The 26,398-nt window shown below is 41.4% G+C and overlaps 1 protein-coding gene across 2 annotated transcripts in view; it reads left to right on the top strand.

The window, feature by feature from the left end:
- The window catches only part of ANKRD6 (ankyrin repeat domain 6), a 102,601-nt gene that overhangs the window by 26,281 nt on the left and 49,922 nt on the right, over positions 1 to 26,398 (top strand). For both annotated transcript variants that reach the window (XM_055714402.1, XM_055714403.1), the window contains exon 3: positions 25,763 to 25,918. The gene's annotated coding sequence lies outside the window, so the exon portion shown is untranslated. The remainder of the gene's footprint in view (positions 1 to 25,762; positions 25,919 to 26,398) is intronic.

Here is a 26,398-nt window from a genome sequence, read left to right as displayed (position 1 = left end):
CGTGGCATGTTTGCACAAGCATCATTCATGGAGTGCACTTGGCCCCAGTTAGTACTGCAGCTGGATTTGATCAACCCAAACGTGTATGTAATTATTTCCCTGGTTAAACTGACCTTGGGAGTAAACCCATTCTCTGGGAGTATGTCTGTTTTTATATATGTGCTAGGTCAAAGTATTAACTGTTAGCCAAAGTTGCTTGCTAGTTCATGGTTTATTAAAAATAAAGCGGACAAGCTAACACTGAATTGACTGTCTAAAGCTGTGCTAGCGTTCTGCTTGCCACCCCCCGTGGGGGCCTAATCTCTTTCCTCTTACCAGTGGTTTTGTATACAAGAAGCTTAACTTGTCTTTATTATCTCACTTGTCAGTAAAAACAGCTGTGAGATGAAATACAAAAGCCCATCTCACCTGTTAAAGAAAATTAATCTCTTACCCTGTTACACAGAACATAACAGGACAATATAGAAGTGCAACCCATCTGCCTATAGAAATGAGTAGGTTGACTTAGAAACTCTAATATTAAGGGTCAGTAAACAACATCTGGCTTTTCTCATCTCAGCATGTCCCCTAGACAGTCTGGGAGCTGCCCAGTGTGTTAAAGGACAGCATGGGACCTAAGATGCTGTGTGATCCCAGGCAGTGCAGCCACCATTTGTGGATGTGGTCGGAGCTGTGCTCCAGCAGATTCTGACACTGGATCCTGAGCATCTACAGCTGTGAGTTACTTCTAGCCTTGCCTCTTCCCTCCTGTTTGGAAGTGATGGTACTGTCTCGTCTATGAGAGAGACGATGGGTTGGGAGGATTCCTTTCAGAGGTTGCATCTGCTCTGTAACTCCTTCTCTACCCAGAACAGCACAACATTTTGGGACTGCTGTGGTCCGCTTTTATCACAGCAGTCTTTGCTATGCCAAAAAACATCCAAATGAGACCTTCCACCCTTTTCTGTCTTCCTCAAGATAGATAAATAGTGCCCTTGAGAGTAGTAATAAATACAAGTTTGAAACACTGGCTTTATATTGCTTTGTAACTTTTATGTTTCTTCCTCAGTGTTTCAATTAAGGTAAATTAAAAATTAATCACATAACGGGGTATATGATAAGGCCATGCAAGTTAGCAATATAAATTCATTGAGTATGATGAGAGCATAAAAGAAAATGAGAGGTTTCAGGAGGTCTTACAATGCTAATTTCATTAGCAGTGAGCAAAATACGAGACTGAGATCTGCTAGGCTCAGTGGGATCCCAGGATGAACTAACCATCCACAGGTCTGGATGTTTATCTGGGATCCCGGTGCACACTTTATTATCCATATTACATGACCATTTCCTTTCCATTGCAGAAAACCCACCACCAAAACGAAGACAAAATGCCATGTACGCTTCTATGTGTAAGAGTATCTGCATATCCTGTGCTTGTTTTAATTCAGGTGGTTGGTTTGCTGGCTGGAGATTTGTGGCTGGTTTCAGCCTCTGGAGGCTGGAATATTGGCACCACTGAATACCTCTTTGAACAGATAAAGTAAATGTGTTTGGGGTTTTTTGTTTGTTTGTTTGTTTGTTTTTTAATTTGAGTCAGTCAGCCATCTTAATAATAATGATAATGTATTTTTGTAAAGTATCTTATGTCATTTTCTAAAATCAAAGCACTGGGGCTTAAATAGCTGAGCTTCATTAAGGAAATGAATGAAGAGAGGCATCTGGCAGAAGAACGGAGGACAGTGTAAAAATAGAGGCATATGTTAGTTTGAGTAGCATTAGTCATTTCTGATATTATGTTGCCTATGAACCTGTGCCCCATTCAAAGCAGAAGACTGAGCCAACAAAGCCAATTTTCAGGACATTCACAGCGTGTTCTTTTCTTCCTGAAAACAAGCGGCTGAAGCTTAGGGAAATTGGAGGTGCCTTTGGCCAGCAGAAGCCTTTGCCACAAGGACAATTTGATAATGTATCCTAAATAAATCTTAAAAAACCAAACCGGCAATTTTTGTACTGTCCTTCATTTATTTAATTCTTGTTTTAGTAAGCTGTTTTCCTAGAGCATGTCCTGATTCATTGTGATCCGTCAATACTGGAGAATATAACTTAAATAAACACACCTCTTTCTTTTACATGATTATTTGTATAGCTTGTATGAAGAGGGTAGCTTGCTTTGTGCTGGGTTGCAGAGTTTTTGTCTTAGGCTGTAGTAACATGGCTAAATGGAAAACTGTATTTCAGAAGCATTAATGATTTTTCACACTTTTAATCCTGAGTTAGAGTCAGTTTCAAACTTTTGCCGCAAATTTCTTGTTTCATTTTTTTGTTGTGTTCCTTTCATTTTGTCCTTTTCCTCCCTTGCACTTACCTACTCTCTATTTTCATCTTTTTTGTTCCTTCTAAGAACCATAGCTTGGTGCAAACACTAGTGCATTACTTTTTGCAGTACCACTGTATGTCACAGTAAATCTGGAATCAGCATCTCTCTTGCTTGTAAATCAGAAATGTAGAGAAATTAAATGACACTCTCAACAGCACTGAGACAATTGCTGTCAAACCTGGGACTGGCATATAGGTGTTCTGGTCACATCACTGGACCCCACTACCTCTGTGTCTAATTGCTGCTTTATTTGTCTGTCCTACCTTTTCAGCTTTTTGTTCTCATTGTTTTCCTTATTTGAGCTCATCTTTTCTGGTCTAGGTTGCTTCAGGCCTGGCCACCCTGGAACTGATTTGGTATACGCGTTCACTTGGCTCTCTGTAACGCTTTGCATCATGGTAGTAATGTAGGCGTGAGGTTTCTTCTGATAGTATAAATATGCCCAATAATAATATGATGGTATATGGATATAATACTTATTAAGAAAGACTACAGAAAATACATCTGTTGTTACCTATGGAGAACAGGGACTTCAGGATTATTTCTGATTAATATAATCGTGTGCATCATTATATTTAGAGAATGAATGTTTCCTGAAATAGAGGAAGCATTTTTGGCAGTTTGTTGAAAATCCCCTCATGTCACTGACTGTATTGTAGAAATAACGTGGTGTAGTGAGCAGGGAGTTATGTTTAAATAGGATTTACTTTGCTTTAAAAGTCAAAGTGCAAAAGCAGTGCACTGTAATAAGGGATGGCAGGTGCCAGTTTGCTAAGGGAGTTTTTCGTATGTAAAGATTTTAATAGTAAGAAATACAACAATCCTGTATGCTGAATGCTCTAATTATGAAATAAAAGGTGCATCTAAACCAGTTTTCTTATGTAAAGAGGGACAAAATTTCTTTCTGAAATGAAGAAGCTGTTTAGCTCTGTAGAAGTGGTGAGACCTGGGCTGGTTTTGAGTAGACACAGGAGAGTTTCGGCGCTTGCCTCGGACTGTTTTGCTTCACTCCATTTCCAATAGGCAGCTGCAAATGCTCAGCTTTTCATGCGTATTATTGAAGTAATTTTTTTAGCAAAAATGGGATGATACAGAAGTTACTTCTCTCAGAGAGCAAATTCACTGGTGAGATTTAGTGTAGTTTAATACTGTCTAGTGGTCACATGCGAAATTATTTAAGTGAAAAATAAATGTATCAATGTTCATGCTTCACTGTCCCTTGTTGAGGTGGAGAAATCTAGAGGAACACAAGTAACTTGGATAAGTAGCCTAAGATTTCTTTATCAAGTTATGCTAAATTAATTAAACATGGGTTACTTTACAACAGCGTCACTTTATTTTTTGCATCGGTTTAAGCTGTTTTTAAATCACAGTCCTAAGTCACACTGGCATATCTTATTCACACAGATGAGCCTCTGCGTTTTTCTTCCCAGCCACTACTAACATGTCTCAGCCTGAGAGGTGTCTTTTATCCATCAGCATGATATTTTTGTTTACATGTAGTTTTTGATTCACTGTGTCTAACAGGTGGTTTCCTCCAGTACTGCTGCTTAGTCAGTTCGTTCCTATTTTTACATTTGTAGAGTTGATTATTTCTATCTAAATCTGGCACTTTGCACATTATTGATTGCATCCTCTTTATTCCAGACCATTTCTGCAATTTGAAATTACTTTGAAATGTGGATCCGATCTCTCTCTAAAGGCCTTGAAACTTTACCCATTCCGATGTCAGGCACAGATTTTACAAGTGTCATCTCTGTTCACTTGGTCACAAATGGGACTATTGAACAAAACTGGACCCAGAATAGACACATATGGGACCCTGTTAGAAATTGCTGGACAGTTTGATAAGGAAACATTGATGACTACTGAGTTACTGATTTTCTAAACTACTTGTGCACCTAGCTTGTACTCCTAGAATGTATTTCCTCAGTTCATGTGTCAGCGTCAAAAGCTTTACTGAAGTCAAGATGCATATGCTGCTTTTTCTTTTTGCCTACTGACAGGTTGCCCTGTCAAAGTGGAACGTTAGATCAGACATAATTTTTGATGACTTCTGTGCCGGTTGGGTTTTGTTAGCTCATTGCTCTTCCTGTATTCCCGTTGTGGCTGCTTAGTAAAGGCAGGATGGCAGTTTGTTTTTTTAGTTTTTCTTTTTTTCACTTTTTCAGTGACAGTCTTAACTTTCCTTTGTAAACTTTGTATTTTCTCTACCTCTGAGATTTAGAACCTCAGTGAGTTCCTAAATGTGAGCCTAAACAGGTTTATAGCCATTGGCTGAGGGTTTTATTTGAGGTTATTTTCCACAGCGTCCTGACCTCCCCCAAATTTTCTCATGTGGGCTCTCCTTGGTACAACAAGGTAAGACAGGAAAAATGAGTGGTTATACAGGCTCAACTAGATCAAAAGCTTCTCTTCCACCTTGCCTCATTGAGTGGCCAGAAGTGGATGGCTAGGGAAGAGAAAGGGAAAGAAAAGAAAAAACAGTGTGTTACGTCTTCCAAAGGCTCTCTAGGATACTATCAGCTCTGGGACTTTAAGAGCCAAGTGTGGTTTTGTGTATTTGTTGTGCCTCAGTAGATTTTTTTTTTTTTCTTTCTCCTGTGCATTTGCGTGCTCTCCCTTGACCTCGTATGTTCTTTCGGCATCTACAGCATCCTTTGACAAGGAGCTGCAGAGGTTGAAAGAAGAGTTGCTCTCCTCTTGCTTGTTCTTAAACTGGCTCCTCCCAGCTTCCTGTGATTTTCTTTTTTTTTTTCTTCTTTTTTTTTTTTTTTGTTAGAAAGGGCAATTAACAGTTCATCCATGTGCCACCTAAGTTGTGCTGCACTAGGTCACCTCTCAGCAAAGTTTCCTCTGTGCCTTTCTGAAGAGTTTTGGCTTGTGTTGACCATTCTTGTGTGGGAGCTGGTGTCTCCTTTGTGGGTGGGGAGGCCAGAACCTCATGCAAGATTTGAGGTGTGGACTTTGGTTTATGAACTGTGTGTTTGTTCAGTGGTATTTTGAGGACTTCTTATATTTTTTCCCCTAGCTGTTTCTAATGCTTTTTGGCCCAGTTAATTTCCAAGGCTTTGACCATGGCTGGTTACGAGCCAATGTTTCACTAACCTTATTGTCATAATCCCAAGATCCCTGAATGTCAGTGATCAGCTCACTCTCGTTTCATGTGTGATATCCAGCTCAGCAGTCCTGTGAGAGAAGGATCCCTCTGTTGCTGCATCAGAAGAGCATTCACATCCCACCTTGGCTTGGTGCCTGCTCAGTGAGTTGAACAAGCTCCCCCCTTGGGGTCCAGCAACAGGAGCATTGTGCATGGCAAAGAGTGTAAGTGTTCCCATTTCAGCAGGAATGTGCTGTTGAGTCATCTTAGCTGTGTCACTCACCTTCACACTTCGGATTTGCTTGCTGGGTTTGACTTTTACTTCACTGCAGATTTCCTGAAAGCCTCCTACCATGCTGACCAGAACAAAGTCTGAAATGGTAACTTTAACCCGCCCTGGGCAGCACGGGCTATTCCCAGCACACTGCCTCAGTGGGCTACTTGGAGCTTGCCCTTGGTGCCTTTTGCACAGTTTTCATGAGCTCTTTGGAGTCTGGAGACTGAGAAAGCACATGGCAGTTGAAATTGATGGGTGTCTGGCTGAACACATTTGCACCTCAAGGACCACCGCTGTCCAATGAGGCATTTCGTTATTAGATATAACTCCTCCATCCTCTGAACAAAGCCGGGGGGACATCCTCCTGCTCTCTCCACGCCCTCCTCACTCCCCATTTGCAGCTTCTCTTTGGGCACAGCCTTGCATCACACCAGTCCTCCTGGGACATAGGATCTTTGTATCCCACTGCCACTCCTCCAAATTTGTGCCTTTTTCTTTTTCTTTTTACTCCCAAGACCATACTGAAGAAGAAAATGCCACACTTCAGTTTCTAAATCTCTCTCTGTATCTTGACATCTGATGTATTTAGGTTTAAGGCAGTTGCTTGTATAGATGAGGAGCCCTTGAAAGAGGGAACAAGGAACGAGGATCTCCGGCAGCAGATGCTTTGCAAACATGCCGTGTCATAAGGGCTTTGGTGTGTGTCTGCGAGTAGTGTAGATGCTGTGTTTTGCCTGGGCAAGGTAATGTAATACCACTGATTTTCCTCTATCCAGCAGCTACAGCTGCAGCACATGTATTCAGGGTGTGTGTGAAATATTTCTTTATCTGCTTTGGGAAGAACCACTGAAAAATTCAGACCTGAAGTTTTTTTGCTCTTCAAATTGTCGTCTGTAATGTGTTAGTAACAGACTTTCTCTGGATAACATGAGATTGGGTAACAATGACCCAAACTTGATTTCCTACATTTCATAAATGAATATTTGAGTTAATTTCTGAAGGTGAAACAGTTCTTTTGCTGCAGTGTAGTTGTTGCTGAATATTTCATCAGACTGTATTCACATAATAAATGTTTATGTCTTCCAGCAAACCTTTCTTGTAATTTCTCCTGGTATTACCCTACCACTGCTGTAGCTGCAGATAGGAGATTTTTATGATAAACTGTGGCATGGCTTTGGAAGGGTATCTGGCCTAGAGAGTTGAGGCGGATACGTATATATTGTATGAGAATTGAATGACTGCAACATTATTTTGGGAATATGAACATGACTGATAAAAGTTTTATGTAAAATGGCTAAGGATCATTGTATTGTAAATGAAAACAGGAGGCTGCTTTCGGGGAAGGGTGATGAAAGAAGAATGACAGAATGAGGTGGAGCAGTGGAAGGAGAGAAATAAGCATGAGATACACGCTCAGTACAGCTGGGTGAACATACTGAAGTCAGGTGCTTTGAGCTAAGGAGTTGTAAATCTGTGTAGGTCTTAGAGATTAGCCTGCGAAATGTAAATGTCAGTGTTGCTTTTGTGTTACAAAGCTGATGATTGGGAAGGTTAGGCTGTGTGAAGTGCTCACCAGGTCTGGGAAACTTGCCAGTTTATTTGCTTGTAGTTCATCTGTGAAGGAAGGAAGAAAAATATATATTTTTTTTATTTCCATGATGCACACAGCAAGCCTGAAAGGGACTGCTGTTTCTCTTGACTGCTTCGCTTTTCACTGTAGCAGTGTTTCAAACACCAAAGTCTTTTTTGGCTGTGTTGGAGGTTTCCACGGAGGACCAGCATGGCTCAGCTCTAGGCTGCGAACTGGGATGATACTGGAAATACTTCAGCAATTGTGCCGAAGTGGTGCATCTTCCTGAACATAATCCAAAATCAAAGTAACAAGAAGGATTTTTCTTTTCCTTTGGCACTTTTGCAGTGATGCTTATTACTCTGACATGACATTTCCAGTCATTTGAGACATCCCAGAAGAGGCAAGACCTGAATTTCTAATATAAGTAATAAACAGTAGTGTTTCCCTGCTCACTTAAATATGTATTTTAATATGACAGAGGCACAGGGTAGGTTTTCTGTGTCAGGTAATTTTGAAGAGGCTTCCACACAATTTTTCAGCCAAAACACTTCACTGACTTAAATAATACTGTTACAGAGATAATTAGTAACTCAGAGAAAAATTAAGAAGCTCAGGCAATAAGGGAAAGACACATTTTCTCCTGGGGGGGGTTTGAAATGAGTTGGGAAGTAGATGAGGCAGGGAGGTGCATGAAGGCTCTTCCAGATGACATAAGCAGCATGGAGAAGAGTTTGGCACCAGCAGTGCCAGCATAACTTTGGATGGGCAAAGAAGTGTCCTGAGGTGCTTGAGCCAAGAGGCAGGAGCATGCATTAGGGAAGAGACGGAAGCAGGATGCCAGCGTGAGGGATGCAAAGGCTCAGCTGTGCCATGGAGCTGGGCAGGCTTGTGGTTTGCGTGCCCCCTGTCCTGCATGGGTACCACGGGTCACGCAGGTGCTGTAACAAAATGTGGCCTCCTCTGAGTTGCTTACAGATGAGGAACAAGTGCATTGACCTGGCATGTTGTTAGTCTGTTTAAATTTGTTAATGCATAACAATGTGAGAATTTAGCAAGAAATCCCCTTCCCTCTGCACTGAGGCTGCTGCCTGTATTGTTTCCTTTCTTCTTTTCCCTCTTTCTCTTGCAATACTCACCAGACATCTGGGATAATGGAGTTCTTCGCTTCTACAGCAAGTGCAGCACCTGCCATGTGAAATCTTTTTCTTTTCGCGTGAAAGCTTTAAGCAACACTTCTTCCAGACAGAGATTAAGGCCTCAGTATTGCTATCTGGGCTGGACATTTGATTAATACAGGGTCCCTTTATTGTCACCCTGCCTTTCTGCCCTTCCTCATTAGAAATCAGTGACTCTTCCCCAATTCATTCATGACAGGGAGAAAAGAATGCCTAATGATACACATAGATACAGACAATATACAGCATGCATTCCTAGTAAAATGAGCTATTTTCCCACGTGGAGAGGGGATTAAGCAGGGGGTGCATTTGCCTCCTGCAGCTGCTAGTAGAAGCCTCTGTCAGACAGCAGCACAATATATATGCATGTATGCACATACATACACATGCACGTAGAAGAAATGAGCACAGTTGCTGTTCACATATAAATTTGTTTTGTGTTTATGTTTCGGTGAAGTGACATTGTGGCCTGGAGCTGTTTGGTTGTTTTCTTTTCCCCTCTGAAAGTTGGAAATGGTTTTGCTCCTGTGAGGTACTGAGCGCTTCCGCTAGCATTTGACAGCACGGTGTCAGCTGTGAGAATATTTATTTGCTGGGGTTTGTCCAGGAAGGAACTGCAAGGAGGGGTGTGTGGGTGTGTTTTGGCCAGAGCACAGTGCCCTGGGGCCATAATCCTTCCTGTAATGAATTGCACAATGTACTGAGTTAGGAATGGGTACGTTGATAGTTTGCTGGAATCCTTTTAGCACTTACATCTAGGGTTTTCTCCACTTTTTAGTGATGTAGTCCCTCCAGACGCAGATGGCATGAATGTGTGCAGCAGTTCACCTGGGGTTAGGATTTGACAGCTGCGTTTCTGCTGTCCTTTCTCTGGTGTCTCCCAGCTGAGCTGCCGGTGGCCGTGCCAGGGCTGGCATTTGGGGCTTGCGGCAGTTCCCTTCAGCCTGGGTGGAAGCACAAGCCCAAGGGGTGCCGTGCAAAGCCCAAGCCAACAGCTCTCTTGGACATGTGCTGATCCTGAGCGTGGGGACTGCTAATGCGGAGTTGCGGGAGTAGCTCAGAGGAGAGACCACTCGTGTCCAGGCATTACCGAAGGGGGTTTGATGGGGAGCAGAGGCTTTCTTCTGTGTTGGTGAGATGGTTACGTGCTGTGTTTGTGGTGAGACCAGTGTGGCCAGGGCTTGACTCACCCCAGGGCAGAGAGGGCAGAGCTGCTGGAGCTTCAGGCTGCAGGGTTTGGAGCTGGCTAGAGCCTGGTTACAGTATGTGCCGGTGGTGTTGGGAGGCAGGGTTAGCAGGTCCAGCACGGTAGGTGGTGTTACAGAACAGAAGAAGGGAGACTCACCTTAGATGTTTATAAACATCTTGATAATGTAGAGTGTAAAAAGGAATGTGAACAAAACCATATATAAAAATATATGTGCTTCTTTCTGAGTGAATTCAACTTTAGGAAAGATTTGAATGTTACACCGAGGTGGCAGTGAACTGGGAAGATCTTCCTAGCTCTAGGCAGCACAAGAGGCAGCAGGAAGGAGAGAGCTGTCAAAAAAGGGACAGAATTTTCCTTCTGTAAGTACTAAATAAACTTAGATGTCCGTGAGTCAGAAAAGAACACTAGTTCAGAGAAGGCATGTGGGGGCTAGTACTTTAGTGTGCCTGAAATAAAGTAGCTCAAGTTTGAGCCTTAGCAATCTTGTGCCAGTTGGGGGAATCTGTCTTCTGGTGTTCTACAGGGAATATAAACCCAGGCTTCGTGTAGTGCCAAGCGCTCATATCAAGGCATTTTGTGATCATGTAGCTGCACTCTGGAAATATGTGAGGTTTTCTTCTTTGAGTCTGTTCCTGTAAACCAAACTATTCTTGGGAAACAGAATACAGAAATATTATAGGCTTACGTGTACCTCACGCATCTATATGGATGTCAGGGAATTAACTGTTGAGAGTCTCAGGTAATGTGGTTGGGAGACTGCTGCTATTTAATGTCTATTCTGAGTATAAAGCAAGGCACTCTGCACACTGCTGTTCTGCATTTCCTTCATGCTCAACCTCAACCTTGATGGTCTTGCACTTTTGTGAATCAGGTATCTGACAGACATAAGGATCAAAAAAAAAAACAACCCACAAAACCACCCAGCTCTGGTTCAAGACCAGTTCAGGTGAAATGGAGAATGCAGATGGGGGAAAATGTACCTGAAGAACAGGTGCTATGCGAGTACTTTCTCAATGAAAGATGCTTTTCTGTCTACTGCCTCGGCAGTGTACTGCCTCCAAAATGTAATGGATTCACCACAAATCATAAGGTGTCAGTGGTCATAAGTGCTGCCTTTATCTTTCAGTTGGTTTTAGTTCTGTTTTTAATGTTATAGCATAGCAAAGGTTTTATCATTGCAGCATCTCCCTGAAAAACTTACTCTTCTGCTCTATAAACTGACTTGGTTAATAATTCAGTTAATTATTTTTTATTTTAACGCACTAAGTTCTGTGGGTACATGAAACTGGCAGCTTTCTTTGGCCATGGTGCTATGGATCAAAAAGCCCTAAAAGTCAGACCTCATAAAGAGGGTATTTTCACAAGCACCTGTTCACTTTGTTTATGGAGGTATGTCTCCAGCACAGGATGAACCTCATTCTTGCAGCTCTGGCATATGAGCTGTGACAAGCTCTCACTGATGCTGCTGCTGCAAGTAATAAGCTAGAGGTTACTTTTCTGGATGAAATACATTTAAATGGCAATGAAGGAGAGGCTTGTGATTTATTTTGATTGTTTTCCCCCATGATATTTGCATACTGCAGTATGTAATGTGAGCAGCTATATATAATGATATTTTTTTCCTCCATATGACACCATAAATCAAGAGAGAGGTTAAAAAATAAATTGTACTTAGTGACATTGCCTTTGCCTTTGCAAAACTCAGAAGGAGCTTAGATCTGGGTGCTTGAAATGAACATGCTGTTGTATTTGTGTTGAATATAGCACTATATTTTTGTGTTGGGTAATGTATCTGTGAGGCAGATATCATCACCTGAATATGATAAACATTTAGAATCAGCCTTCATTGTTTTCATTCTCATTCCCAGCTCAGTGTTAAAGAAATAGTTAAAACTATTCATCAGGGGTTTTGATAAACATTCTTCTATAGTTGTCAGAGTGATTAAGATGTAATAACTTGTTTGAGATAGGCTTGACTAAAAAGCACTTAATAACATAGCACTGTACTAGCTGTTACAGAACAGCTGTATTTTTTTTCTCCTTATCAAAGAGGTTATAGATTAGGATGGTTTACTCTGCAAAGTCAGACCTCTTTCTTACATTTGGCTTCATTTAAATTGACAAGAACATGAAAATAAATATGACAAAAATAGGTATAATCACTCAGAATTCTGCATTAAGAGTGTATGAGTGTGAATTGAGGGTACAGAGTACATCCGAAGAAGGAAAACGTAAATTTAGTCTGTACTCTGTGTGTAACAGCTTCAAATGATATCAGTTTAAAAAGTATGAGAACCTTGGAAGGAACTTAGGCAGCAATAGAAGAATTTTACTTTCTCGCTTGCTAGCTTGTTCACACATGCGTGCACGTCTGCTTGTGTTTCAGACGATTGGGCCAGCATGGTAACAGTTCTTGTTTGGCACAACAGCGCTTCAGTCTGCTGAGACTGTGATGCTTGTTTCGCCCCAGCATCTGGTGAGATTAAGTATTAGTGCTGCTGTTTAATGAACAGTTTGCGGATGTATATGAGTATTTGGGGTTGTTTTTTTTTCCTCTGGTTTGTAGCCAACAAAGCCTTCGGGATGAACAAAGCCTTCTGGACTGCCTACTACATAGATTAATTTACAGCTGCCAGTTTATATTAGTTGTTCTATTTATTCTGCTTGGGTGCTTTTTTGAGGAAAGGAGTATTTCTTAGTCAATTGTCTTGTAAAGAGAAAGGAATTCAAGAAATGTGAAGCAAACAAATTCCCGCTAATTAGGCAAGCTTTTGGCAGCTGAGTTGTTTGCTCCCTTTTCTTATGTTTTTATGTTACACAAAAGGGCTGAAGTTCTAAAACAGAATTTCAGATGGGGTGCGAACTTTGTCTTTACCCTCCTGCACTCTACGCTGGTGATGCCAGGGCTCGGTGAATAGCAACTATAACTGCATTTTTTGCCTGCCTTCTTGAAAGCCTGGCTCTTCTGAAGGTTTTGACAAACAGAGCAGCGTATGCCTCTTGCCTCCACAGCTCCTAAGATGCCGTAGGTTTGTCGGGAACCCTCTAATGCTTCCTATTTTTGTGATGTTTCTCTGTAATTCTTCTTTCTGTCGCTGTTTGTGCCGAGTCCTGGCTCCGTGTGTTGGCTGCCTGACGCAGCCAGGTACTGCTGGCTTGTCCTGCTGGGGAGGTCCAAACCTGTGCACGACTCGGCGCCCCCTGAGAGGTGACTCTGCACTGGGTGGTTACAAGTGAGGGCATGAAGGAAGTACCTGAGTTTATCCAACAGCCTTATGGATATGTCTGGATATGGATAATACAGACTGGCTGATGTCTTTGTCTGTCTTCTAAAATAATTGCTTTGGGGGACTCAAGTAGTTCAGAAGGGGATTAGTTACTTTGCTTATGGCAGGATCAGGCACAGCAGGAGATGCACCCTTCTTCCCCACCCCCAGCGGAGCCAGAGCCCTTTGTTGCTCAAATTACTGAGAATGGGATCAAACTGGGCTAAACATCTTAAACAATCCCACACAGAGGGTTCCTTCTCCCTCTCCCCTCCCCCGGGTTGCAGGGTGGGGGTAATGCATTGGGCCTGTTTGGAAACCAAGTGGAAGGTAGCGAGACGTGAAACATCCCCGATGTTCCGAAGAAACCTTGCAGGGACAGGAGCAACTGCTCTCAGGACCCTGCAGTGTCGGGGCAGCCCACTCTCTGCTGAGCCCTTCCTGCTGAACTGCCAGCTCGGAGGCGATGCAGGGAAGTAAAGTCTCTGGCTTTTGGAAATATTTTCCCTCCTGCTTGTTGTAATGAATGGTCCCTTGTGTAGTTCACTCATAAACCTTGGCAGGTAGCAGTTACAGTATCTTGTGCATTTTGATGCAGGTGTCTAATGAGTGATATATCATACATAGATACATAGGTGCATATATATGAACATTGGCGTTTTTTCCTTTTTTTTTTTCTCTGGTGAGAAGTAGGTGCTTTCTTGCTCCATAGTAGGTGATTAGAGGGCATGATATCCGTGCTGTGATCTCTGCTTTCTCCTGACTTGGTTGGACTTCGGCTTTGAAGCTTGCAGGTGTCTGACTGTGGCAATGGTGCAGGTGTTTGCTATGCAATCTGCAGCTTCATTTGAGAAATACTTTCTTCTCCCGTTTTATTCTTTATTTGAAGGTATTTAATTGATTTGGAAAAATCCATTTAATTAATGTTGTTTTTTAACTGTTTCATATCAGATGTTAGAAGTATACGTGTGTTCCATTTAATAGGAATTTTATTTGTTGAGTGTGTCAAAAGTTACTTGAGATGTACTATGTGGAAGGTTTCAAAAGCTTATTAGCTACTCTTGTGTTTCTGAGATCGTGTGACAGAATGGAGCTGGTGCTGGGTTTCTTCAAAGTATACTTTGACATACAGTGGGGTACAGTTTAAAACAAAAAAACATCCCTCCCAAGTGCACCAAACCCCAAAACAAACAGTCAGCAATCTATCAAAAAGAAAAAACCCTTTTTCCTTTTTTTTTGTCTGTTGTATGTGGTTTTTTTGTCTATTATAACCAGTCTTTAAGGTGGTCTTGGAATAATGAATGGAACTATTTAAACGCACTGGTTTTCATCATTGTAGTTGAAGTGTCATTTCCCCCTAAAATATGCAATACTGAAAACTAGTAATTGTGTTGTATCAAAAATACACCCAACAATTCACTCTTTTCTAATACTTTTCTTTGTACTGAGTAGATATTTGTTAAAATGTAGTATTTCCTTGGTTAAAAAACAGAATTGTCAAATTGTACTATCAAGTTTGTATTTTGTTGCAAATTATTGTGCCCTTTTATCATCACTAGAGATACTCAACTTTCACATTTCTTAAATCACATGTAAAATTGGTTCTTTACATTAAATCAGTTCCTCCCAATGCCTGATGAGTCTGCTGCTCAAGAAACTCTAAGGAATCTTCTTTTTGGATGTAAAAGCCCAGGGTATGTTGGGCTGTCTTTGGAAGGTGTAAAGCTGAGTGAGGTGTAGTTTTTTCTGTTGCAGTTGTGGGAGCTCTTGTTCCTGGGGCTAAGTGCCAAAACTTCAGTCCAGCCTCATGGCCCGTTAGCTGGCTGGTAGTGATGAGATGTTCGAAATGATTTGCTCTGTGGTTGGGATGGTTTTGCAAGTGTGTTGCTTCGCCTTGGTCACATCCAGTTCCTCTGCCATGAGCTAGAGCTGTAGACAGGCTGGGTACCCAAAGGCCTGCTAGCTGCTGCACCTCTTCCCTCTTACTGGGATGGTAGGGCAGATATAGGATAATCTTGTAAAATACTTCAAGTTAATATTTTTTTTTTATTATTTTTTTTTTTTTTTAGTACAAACAAGATGACCAGTCAAATGGTTTTTGCCTTTAGTTTGTGAAAAATATATGGACATCTAAATCCTCTTAGTGCCTTTTTTGCCTGTTATTAAATAACTGTTTTTGGTTTATGGGGTCACTTTTAGAAATTCCCAATGGTTATCTTTTGTCAAGGAAATTCCAATTGTTACTAAATATCTTACGCATTGCTTTGTTACAGCTGAATAAAGAATCAAATTTGTTCATTAACTACTACATGCCCATGCAGCAATTGGAAAACCTTAGGACCTGAGTAGATGTGAGAGAACTAAAGTACTTCTCAGTACCTGACTTCTTTATTTCATGTAGGTTTTTTTCTGTGCTTTATTTTTGTGTGCGTCTAAAATAATTCTGGTGTTTTTGATTGTTATCAGTAAATTGAAAAGTCTTACAAACAACTGCAGGCTACTTAATTTCCTTCTTTCTCTTTCATTCGGCAAAAATACCTATCTATCACTATCTATTGCACCATCTAAGTCAATAGAGGCTTAATCCTTGTCTGCATGGGAAAGGGAAATTGCCCTGCCCTGCAGATGGACAGAGCATAGGAATCGGTCAGTATCTGTGTTAAGCTTCCTTAAACATTTTTTAAGAGTAAAACCTTTGACAGATTTTGTAGTTGAAGACCTTCCTCTCAAACGGTGGTATGGGTTTCCTGATTTTCTTTCATGTGCACAAATGACTTAACCAAAATAATGACTGTTGACTATATTATAGAAATATATGTTCAGAGCATGCATAACTAATAAGACCTTGTAAAGTAATCGATGTGCAATAAGAACCCACAAAAAGACTTGAATTTTTTTTTTCTTTTGAATGTTTTCTTTTCAGTTCCTGACTTTTCCATTGCTGCTTCTGGTGTTTTTATTAGAGCTGATGACAATGTTGTTTTAAAAAGCAAACCTTTTTATTCACTATTTTCATCATCACAGATACTCTTTTTAGCAAGATCTGATGGGCTTATCTCAAAATTGTGTGCTTATTGGTTACTCTCAGGAGAACAAATAAAGCAGAAAAATCTTTGGGATATTTTTGGTTTTGTTTTGCAAACATTCCAGTTGTAGCTATCCACTTGTGTTACCTGATTTCGAACTTTTTTCTCTTTTTTATTCCTGCCACAGATGGGAAGCAGGCAGTGCGCCGAGCAGGTACGTACTTGCAAGCACAGTGCTTGTACTTTCAGGCAGACCTGCCTGCCTCTCCAGATCCACCCGTGCACCTGCTCCGAGCTGGATCTCTTAGGGAAGGACTTGAAATGAGGCAGTAGTGGCAGGACAGCAGGAACCACCACTGAGGCTGAATCCTGTATTTGGGTCTCAGTATCCAAAACAGAAATGGGAATAATCTCGTGCCCTCACATACCCATATGAAAAGTATGCGCTTCTGTTTATATTAGATGAGGAAAAATAGTTCCTGTATTTGCTAATGTATTTCAAACGTGATGATTTAGAATGGATGCAAGAAAGATAAGCGGGTCATTTTGTGAAGTCTTTCAGGTGTTACTGAAACATCAGGCTAGTCAAATTTGGACACTTTCAAGCCAGTCCACCCTGGTACTCTCTTCTAGTGAATGAAAAGTATTTTCTCCAGAGGGATGTTCAAAATCCCCAAATTAAGTGCCTAGTCTGGATTGCCTTCTGTCTCTGTCTCCATACGCGTGCTCTGCAGTCAGCAAAGAGGATGAGTCTGGGATATCTGTGTGTATGCTTCCCCTGTCCCTTGTCTGTCCGTAGGGTGGTGGTTTGGGTGCCAGTACGGTGGTGAGGGAGAGAGGTGGGGCAGTGCAGACATCAGGTCCTTCAGTTGCAGAATGTAGTTCAGGGGAGGAAATTTGACAACTTTTTCATTTGTTTGAATTAATTCCTCTACATGGTGCTCCTGAAACTCCCTGTATTTTAGAGAAAGCTGAATGAGCGACAATCTGTAGGCTAGCTGTTCTGTTGTTCATCTAAAGAGCTCTTCTGTTTTCATGTGAGGGCACCTCATTCCCACGGTCATACTGCTCCACAGCCCTTTGTTTGTCTTTGCCTCTCTTTTTGCCCCTTTTGGATGGAAGGGCATAAATCTCTGAAACATCCAGCTAAAATGTCAGGGTACTTAATCAAACAGTGATGCAGCTAGTTACATACATCTTGAAGAATTTAAACAGAGAAGAATAAACTAAGGCAGCGAGTTCATATGTATAAAGGTACGTTTTCCTGCAAGAACTGTAATGGTTCTGTGGTGTCTGTGCATTGTAGACCCTTACAGTATCAGGTTTTAATGTGTGTGCCTTACAGTAACTGTGCAGTTAGCTGAATTAGCGGCTGAATTAGCGTGTTCCTTTGGCAGCCGGAACTTTGAACTGACTAAATTTTACGCACTTAAACTTCCCCTTTAGCATTTCTCCCTTTGCTCATTTGATTTCCTTCTGAAAAGCAGTAGAGAAACTAGCAAAAGAGAGGGAAGGAGGACACGATGGAGAAATGCCATAATTCAGTTGAATACATGTCTGAATTGAAGAACTATTCTTTTTAAAATTCATGTTTTGGAGTTGTATTGCAGGCTGGCAATCCTGTTCGCTTTGAAGAACATACCTGTATTTTAAACAGCTGACATTACATCCAGCGGAAAGAGGGAGAAGATCCACAGGTTAAATGTTATGAGATCCAAAAAAGATCTTATATTCAGAGATCCAAAAAAATATCCTGAAGATTTAAATTCATTTGCAAATATGATCAATAACAAGCCTTACAGCTCTCTGGGTATCAGGAGCTGGGGCGAAATCCAAACCCCATCAAAGTTAACAGCAAATTCCCTGTGACTTAATAGGGTCAAGGATCATACTTACTTTCTACTTAAGGTTTTGCATGTGTAAGATTAGATATACTGGAGGTGGCACAAGGAATGCCTTTGCTGTTTAAAGATGCTAAATGGTAGATAAATGAACAGTGGTTAAAAGGTGCTGGGAATCCTGTAGGCTGAAGAGGGGAGCTCAGAGCTATAATTACAGTTTAGAAGGCAGTTCATAACCAATTTCTAGCTCTTTCTTTTGGAAGATGGAAGCTTTGACATAGCAAAATACTTTATTTAACGGATGGCCAGTTCCTCGTTATGTATGGGGTTCACAGCGTCTAAGTAGAGGTGCTTGTAAATTAGAGCTGAGCTCCCTTTGTGGTCAGACGAAGAGGCCAGAAAGAACCTGGGACACGCATCCTGTGGCTGTATTACAGCCGTTTCTCTATCTCCATTGGCTGTAGAAGGAAATTAAACTAGTCTAAACCCAATCTTGTATAAGGTTTAAGTTAGGTGAGGTGTATCAGCATGATGGCTATTGCAGGGCTTTGAGAGGAGCATGTATGCCTAGTCATTGACCTCCAGTTAAGTGAAAGAATTTGAGGGAATGCAGAGAATTGGCTGAAGTCTCCAAGTTGTGTCATTTACCATCCTCCTTGCTCCTGGATGGATCAGTAGAAGGGGAGAGCAGTTATGTAGTGTTTTTTTTGCCCATCACTGTATGATGTTAGTTTGATACACACAATTTACTTTAAAAAGTTTAAGTAGCCTTAATAATAGAAAGCCCCAGCAGAGCGGACACTAATGGTCTCCTCAGTTGTCAGTCTCAATAGAGAGATTAAGAATTGAATGAATAAAGGGACCAAATTACCATCTCCCCCCTCTGGGTGTTGCCTCATGAAAGCAGGTATGAGCCATGACCGGGGGTGGTTGAGCAGACTGGCTCTCCACCATGCCCTGGTGCGAGACAGGACTTTGCCTCTGTTCTCGGTTCAGCACCGTTCCTGAGGGCTGCTGCAGCGTCACTCAGTTGAGCTTTTTTACACAAATGGTCGAGTCCAGTCATCTTCAAAGAAATGCAGTATATCATGCACTGATACTATATATTATTGAATACTTTTCAGATGCTAACCATCTGATACGCTGCGTTAAACCTAGCCCAGCTAGGCCTACTATTTTTTCTACCCAGTTTTGCACAGGCAAATCATCTTTTCTTGGCCAAAGCTCTCAGTGAGGTGTAACAGCGCAGCTCTGCGGGGTGTGCACCCAGAGGTGGATATGTCTCCAGTGTATTGGGTTGAACTTGCAAAAATGTCTCAAGGAAAATAAAGCATCTGTTCCTGATTTCATCTGGAGCTTGGAGAGCCTTAGTTAATAGTATAAGCACTGTCTATAAATACCTAAACACTTTACTTTCTGAATACTATTCCTTGAATATATTATAAAGTACAGCGCCAGCATTCCTTTGCCTCCCTTCTATAGGACAGGTTTGTACAATCAGTCCAACGTTCAGGTAAAAAAAAAAATGCTGCTGCATGTGCCATGTATTTTCGGTCTGTTTTTTGTGTCCACTGTGTGGAAGACTTTAGTTGCAACTCGCTTCTCAGTGAGACTGTTTGGCCTTTTTTTGGGAGTGTTGCTCATTTTTTTTTTTTCTGTAGCATGTCAAACCGAAAATTTCTGACCATTAGCAAGTAAAACAAAAGTGTTTCAAGAGGGTTTTAGGTGGGCTTTACCAACATGGGATTTGATCTGTGATGATGACTGACTGTGATAAGTTGACTTTTTACCTTATTCAGTCTCAGTACTGAGAAAAAGCAGATCACCTTTCTGTGAACAGCTGATTTTCTAAGATACTGTTGTGTTGACAGATCAGTTGTTAAACATAAACCAAACGTGCGTTCCCTGGGTTTAGGAGATTAAAAATATAAGAGTTACAGCATCAGTGTCAACATTATCTAACCTTATCAGACTTGGCATTATTACTCATTGTATTTTCCAACATCACTTATGATACTTTGCCAGGTACACCATGTGAATAGTGGAGTTGAACATATTTATATTTCAGAGGTAGTAAAATAGATGTTTTGCATTTCATTAACTGAATGTATATGAAAATATTTAATTGATGGTTCTATAGAGGAACAATCCTGCTCTTATACAATATAAGAACTGATGATTTTTTTTTGCTAAAAATATATTTAAGATGCATAACAAGTAATATTTTTGGCTAAAAATGGATTTGCATAGCTTTGTATGTTTTCTTATGTGCATATGGCGTATAAATGAGCTCTGAGTACATTGGATTCATGCGATATTTAATCTCAAGTGAAATGCTTGACACTTGTAGCAGCAGTTGAGATGAGGATGGCTTTATTGGTGTTTTAGGGTCACACTTTCTTAAGTTCAAATTTTTGTCATACTGTGGTAAATTAAAGTTTCGTTATTGATCTCCAGCTATTAGAATGTTCTCCCTTATATATCACAGTGTTGTTTTTTAATTGATTAGTGCATGCATTAAAAAAAAGGGGCGGGGGGGGAAATGTTATTAAACTTCTTCAACGCGGACTTGCATGACTGATACAAAAAACAGGAGGATGTTAATCTTCTCCTTCCTACAGAAAATTAGAAATATCTCCTCCTCCTAAATGGACTGCCATGCATTTTGGGAAATACCTATGTGTTTCTTGAATCACATGCACTAAGCAAATCTGACATTTTATAAAGATGTAGTAATTTGTTATAAATATTTAAGTATGGCCTGGATTGTTTTCAGAAGGCAAATGCAGTGATCTTGAGACTGAAACAATTTTATGTGACACTTCCAGGAAACGTGCTGCTGTATCTTTTGTCTTGTCTGACTGACTGTTGCCTTGTCTAACTTTTCCAAGGAAGAAAAATCAATGTAAATATAAGCAAAACTTTTATGAAGCAGAAAAGCAATTTGGTTGCTCTGTAAAGGAGGAATTTTTTTTTTCTTTCTCTCCGAGGAGAGCACATGGTAGACTTGCTAGATATTTTTCTGTGAACTAAACTTATTAATTTTTAATATCTGAAAATTTTTCAATAATCACTGTTTTTAAAAGTTTTCTGGTATATCTCTTACTAATTCTTAGAGATACTCTAGTTTTTAAAGCAGTGAATGTGGGGAAAATGGAAAGTGTCTGAACAGTGCATCTAATAGGGCAGTCTGCCAAATTTTTCCTGCATCTTTTAGCTCTTATTAAGTTGGATAAATCTTTGTTGAGTGAAATGTTCAGGTTTCCCAGAAGGCTTTAACAAGGCAGAAACTTAAAAATTTCTTAACAACTTGGGAACAATGCTGTGCAGACATCAAAATAACATAACCCCAATGTGTCAATTATATAAAATACATTTGCTCCTTTATTGCATACCAAGTGTAATTCCAGCATTCATTTAAGGATATTTAAAGGTACGTATTTTCTTCTGATGCATCTTCCATCTCGTTGGAATAATACAAGAATCTGCTCTGCCATCCCCCCTGTGAGGTGCTTCTGGGCTGGCTCTGTGCTGGTGGGGCGCTCAGTGCCGGGCTGGTTTCCCATGGTTCTGCTAGGCTGGTAGCCCTGCGGTCCCTTCAGCTTAACAGCAGTCCCTCTCCACAGCCCCAGTGAGGTTTTTGCCAGCTTGGGCTTGTCCCTGCCGGGCTTCCTTTTTTTCTCCCTCCAATTCTCTGGGTGGGAACTCAGCAATTGCTTTGAAGAGAAGACTGGCAAGAGAAGCTTTTTTACTGCTTATGCTCTCTTCTCCCTTCTTACAAGCCCTCTGTTCTCCGGCAAAGGCAGTTCTTTGCCTGCCCTCTTTTGCGAAGCCCCCCACTAGCCCTGCTGGTCATGCACCACCTGAATAATTACACTGCTTTTCCATCTCTTCTCTTAGTATCCACCCTCACCTCATGTTCCTCTGGTTTTGCTAGCAACATAAGCTCATTTGAATCTCTTCCAGCTTGAAAAAAAGGCCAGACCTTCTAGGTACCCTCTGCAACTCTCTCCTCCCTCTCAGTCCTCAACATGCCATCAGTAGCTGTTGGTGGAGTGTCTTTCTCCAATGCACCTTTTCCAGTCCAGCTTCGTACATTTAGTTCTGGGCAGCATCTTTACTAACCTCTTCCTCATCAAACTTTATAATGTGCACTGCCTCCTCAGCCTCACTTGAGCTGTCAGCTGTCTGCAGTCCCCAGTGTTGTTTTTTAAATCTTGCCTATGCTTTTGTTCTCTGGTCACGTCCTCTTCAGGTTCTTCTGCCATGTCAGCAATATGCTTGGAGGATTCTTTCCCATCCTGCTTTTTGGTAATTCTTCTCTGTGGTTATGCCCTTGGTCATTTTGTCTTTGGTTTCTGTGCCTTGTGGATGAGATCACCTTGAGATAAACACCAGCTCAACTTCTGTGTCCATGCTGAAGACTTCTCTTGGTTGCTGTGCACCCAGCTTACCTTCTGTATGGGCCAGAAAAACCTGTCTGTCTTTTCAGCATAGTCTTGTGGGCATGGAGATGCCAGCTGACATTTTTCTATCCCATAACCTCCAGGTTTTTTCCCCTTTTCCAAACTGTCACCAGCAATTCTGTATTTTTGATCATTTGGACAATACAGTCATCCTTCTTGACACTCAGATTCCTAATAAGAAGATCTTTAATTCAGGATTCCTCTAGGTGATTGTGACCACTCTGTGCCTAAAACTTGCCGAATTCTTCTGCATCCATCTCTTTTGTATACTCCTGTACTGATAAATCTGTCCAGAATTTATGTCTCATAATTTGTGCATCTGTTCCTATAACATGCCTCAGTGATGTGTGAAGATTTTACCCTACTGTTCTGGCATACCTCTGCAGAGGTTGTTTCCTTAATCTTAGAGGTTTGACCAAAGCACCTTCCTCCTCATGACCATCCTTTTCTCTACCATGGTGAGCTTGAGGTGGTTGCCATTTTTTGCTGGGGGGAGCCTGTGGTGACTTTTCATCTTTCATTCAGTGTTAAAAGCTCAGCTGCTTCCCTGGCTGATTCAGAATGTCACCTTCTGTTCCCTCCTTGGCCCATTTTGACACAAACACTTATGCCCAGGGAGAACTACGCAAGAACATCCGTGGTGCTGCCTTGGAAGCCTCACTCAGTGCCTCCTCCTTGTTTTACTGTGATGCCTGAAAAAAAAAATAATGGTAACCAAGGTGCTGCTAGCATGCCTGGGCTCTTAAATTGTTGACAGCATTGTTGCTGAATCCCTCCTACATCATATACCTGCCTGTCCAGTTGCTGCCTCTTGGTTTTTCTTTCAAATTTAGAGCAGGGATCATTGATTTCACCTTCCAGACCCTTTTCTTTGAACCAAGTTTCAGATTGTAAGTAGTCTTTAACAAATAATGTGTAAATTATCAGCATGTTGTGGTAATTTCATAAATTGCAGTCTGCATTCTAGACATTAATTGCCAGAAATCTACAGATTTCTGTAGAGGTAAATTTACTTCTGTTAGTATATAGTTTTCAAGGAGTATAGGCAAGAGATAAGATACTCAAGTGAAATCACACCAGCTGTATTCCTGCTGAACCTGGTGAGGTGAACAGAATGATACAGCTAATCAAAATTAAATTGAATTAGGCTTAATTAGGTTTACAGCACTAATGTTTTGGTCTGTGTTTTTTTAAAAAAGGAACCCACTATTTTTCCAGTTCCCTAATGCAGTTGTAAGAGCACATAACCTTTGTTCCTTGTATACCCTCTGTGGCATGTTTGGGAACCTGTTTTCAGGGTACACCATTTCTTCCTAAGTAGTGTATAAGTTTGTCCAAACTGTAACAAGGCATTAGATGAGCTCTGGAGATCTCTCTCTGATTTCCATTTCTGCAATTAACTTTAGGCTGCGTCTTTTTGCATGACATCTCGAACATGGCTATTAATAGCCTACCTGTAGTTTAGATGCAGTTTATTTATTTGGTTCTTTTTATTTCAAATTATATTCCTAATAAAAATGAAACAGAAAGGTGTGTTTGCAAGACAGTGACATTGTCATTGACAACAGTCAGCAAAACAGTACCGAAAGGTCCAGTCAGACATAACTAGCAGTTAGATTTCCAGTGCCCTTCTGTATTATCAGATTTTTTTGTACATAAGCACATCTGCTGATCTGCATGCATTAGAAGAAAGGATAGGAAAAGCAGCTGAGTTATGTGGAGATGTTAATTAGTAGGAAAGAGGGACGGTAAGGTCTTCCTGCAGCATTTTCTAATTGGTCACTGAACTGGCATTTCAGCGATGATTTCTGCTTCAGAGATCAAGAGAGATTATTTATTCTTAGCAGTTTTCTGTCTGCAGCTCTCAAGAGTTCAAGCAGGCCAAGAAACTTGCATCGTTTGTGAACACCGTTGAACAAGCCGTGACACTGCACTGAGGCCAGAGGGTTCATTTCCAGCCTGTGGAGCCAGGCACTCCCAGTGCAATGTCAGCATGTTTGGGCTCCTCTCTGACTGTAAGGGGAGGAGATGACCGTTACTCCAGTTTTGTTTAATGAAAAGGCATCACTCTTTCAAAAGAAAAAAAAAAAAAAAGAAAGGGGCGGGTGGAAGACCACCCTGTATAGACACTAACTTTTAATAAGATGTATGTGAGTTTAGTGAAGCACATGCTTATATGGTCTTTTGCAGCCTTTCTGTCACCTGTACATGAGAGTGAAGAAGTGTGGCTGGACCACAAGTCCATCTCCCAGCACTTGCCTGAAGCAGATACCTAATGAAGCATGCAAGAAGCAGGCAAGCATGGAGTAATGCTATGCTAGAGTACTCCCCCCATTTGCTAGCCATGTTCATATGAAATACTCCCTATCTTTGCTGAGTGTAAGCCGTGGGGCAGGGGAAGCTTCTTGTAGCTAAACTGTTTCTGTAGTGTGTCAGTGGTCTTAAGGGAGTCACCTTTTTCCCCAGCGTGGTCATTGCTGTTTAGAGGTGATAGCACATCGTTTACTTTATGGCTTGCTGTGGTTTACCAGCAGCCCAGTCTCTGGCAGATCGTTTGCTTCTGCCGCAGGGATCTGAGGAGGAGAGTAGAAGTCCATTTCCTCCTTGTTAAAGTGGCAGCTGCTCGCCCTGCCTGTGTGCCCTGGGGAAGCTTCTGCAACTTGCTTCTCTACAGATGTACCAACCTGCCATTCCACCTTTGGAAAGGAAACCACCGTGATCCCCTGGCCCCTCCACCTGTGTGTACCACAAGGGTTGAATTTATGACCCGGGAATAGTAGAGACCTGCTTGTTTTGGCAGTGTAGGCCTGTAACTCATCTCATCTGCTCATGAATACTGCTAACATAGTAGTCTTTCTGGAGTTTTGAGGGGATACGCTGGCTTCAGAAAGGATGTAATGACAGATACGGCAACAAATAAACCTCGAAAAGCAGCAAGAAAGAGGAGCTGGTAGGAGTATTTGTGTAAAGAGAAGAACAAGAGAGGGGTCACAAGCTGAGAACGGAAACCTTAGTGAATACATCTAGTAAGTTCCTATTGCCAGAGAAAAATCAGCTTACTCTCATCACCTAGGTGCCATGGCTGAAATGGGATACCTGGGCTGAGGTGACAGTGAGATGTGACGGGGAAGGCACTAGAGAGAGAGAAGTAGAACAAGTCCTTTTCCTGATTTTATTGATTTATTGCATGATTTCTGGGAAGATATGAAGGTCTCTGCCTTTTGTATAATTGTGGAGCTGCCACTGCTTTGCATTTTCAGAGATCAGTTAGTGGGAGCCAAACTGGAAAGCCATGATTTGAACTTGTTTTGTTAGTAGTGGCAAGCAGGTGTATGAAAACCTCAGGAGGAGATAGCTGGGCTTGCCCAGGTGTATTCAGGCAGCTGAACGCTGCGGAAAGCACTGGTGTTAAAGTTCTGTATTCCTTGGTCTGCTTTGACAATCCATTTACGATGTGTTTCTCCTCATGCAGGAGCAGCCTACCATACTGTGGTACAGATACTCTCTGTTGCTGTCAGCACTGGAAAAGACTGAAGCTGGCATCTCTGCTGTCCTTACCCAGAGGTTGCTCTGCAAGACACAGCTGTAAAATGTTCATCAGAAAAAACTGAACAATAGATCCTTAAGAGTGAGTAAAAAGCAAATCTAACTTTTAAAATTTTTTTGGGTCTTAAATGTATAAAAATAATGCCATGCAGAAATGCATTTGGAAATGCATTGAAGTTCCTGAGTAAATAGGGATTGAGAAGAGCTCAGAGTTTTTCCCGTGGTGCTGGGTTATGATATTTATGTCGCACTGCTGTGTTCTTTGGAGTATGTAGTTCCTAGTCTCCTCTGCTGTCCGTGTTACACCCCCGCTGAACTGCATTTCTAAGGACTGGTGGCTCAAGGCTAGTGAAGAAGAGTGTCAAGCATCTTATTGAAATGGGATTTCCCTAAGCAAGATGCTGGCTCCCTGGAAGGAGAGCTGCTCTGTCAGGGAAAAGATCACCTGGGAGGGATCAGCTCCTTGGGACTGATATGAAGGCTGCATGGGAAAATACCTGGACAGCTGTATCAGGAAAGGAGTTGTCCTGTTTCGTGGGCCATGTTCACCTGCTCAAGCAGG

This window comes from Falco cherrug, chromosome 6 (genome assembly GCF_023634085.1).
Source record: "Falco cherrug isolate bFalChe1 chromosome 6, bFalChe1.pri, whole genome shotgun sequence".
NCBI classification, from domain to species: Eukaryota; Metazoa; Chordata; class Aves; order Falconiformes; family Falconidae; genus Falco; species Falco cherrug.
This window is presented reverse-complemented; position numbering and strand designations above follow the sequence as displayed.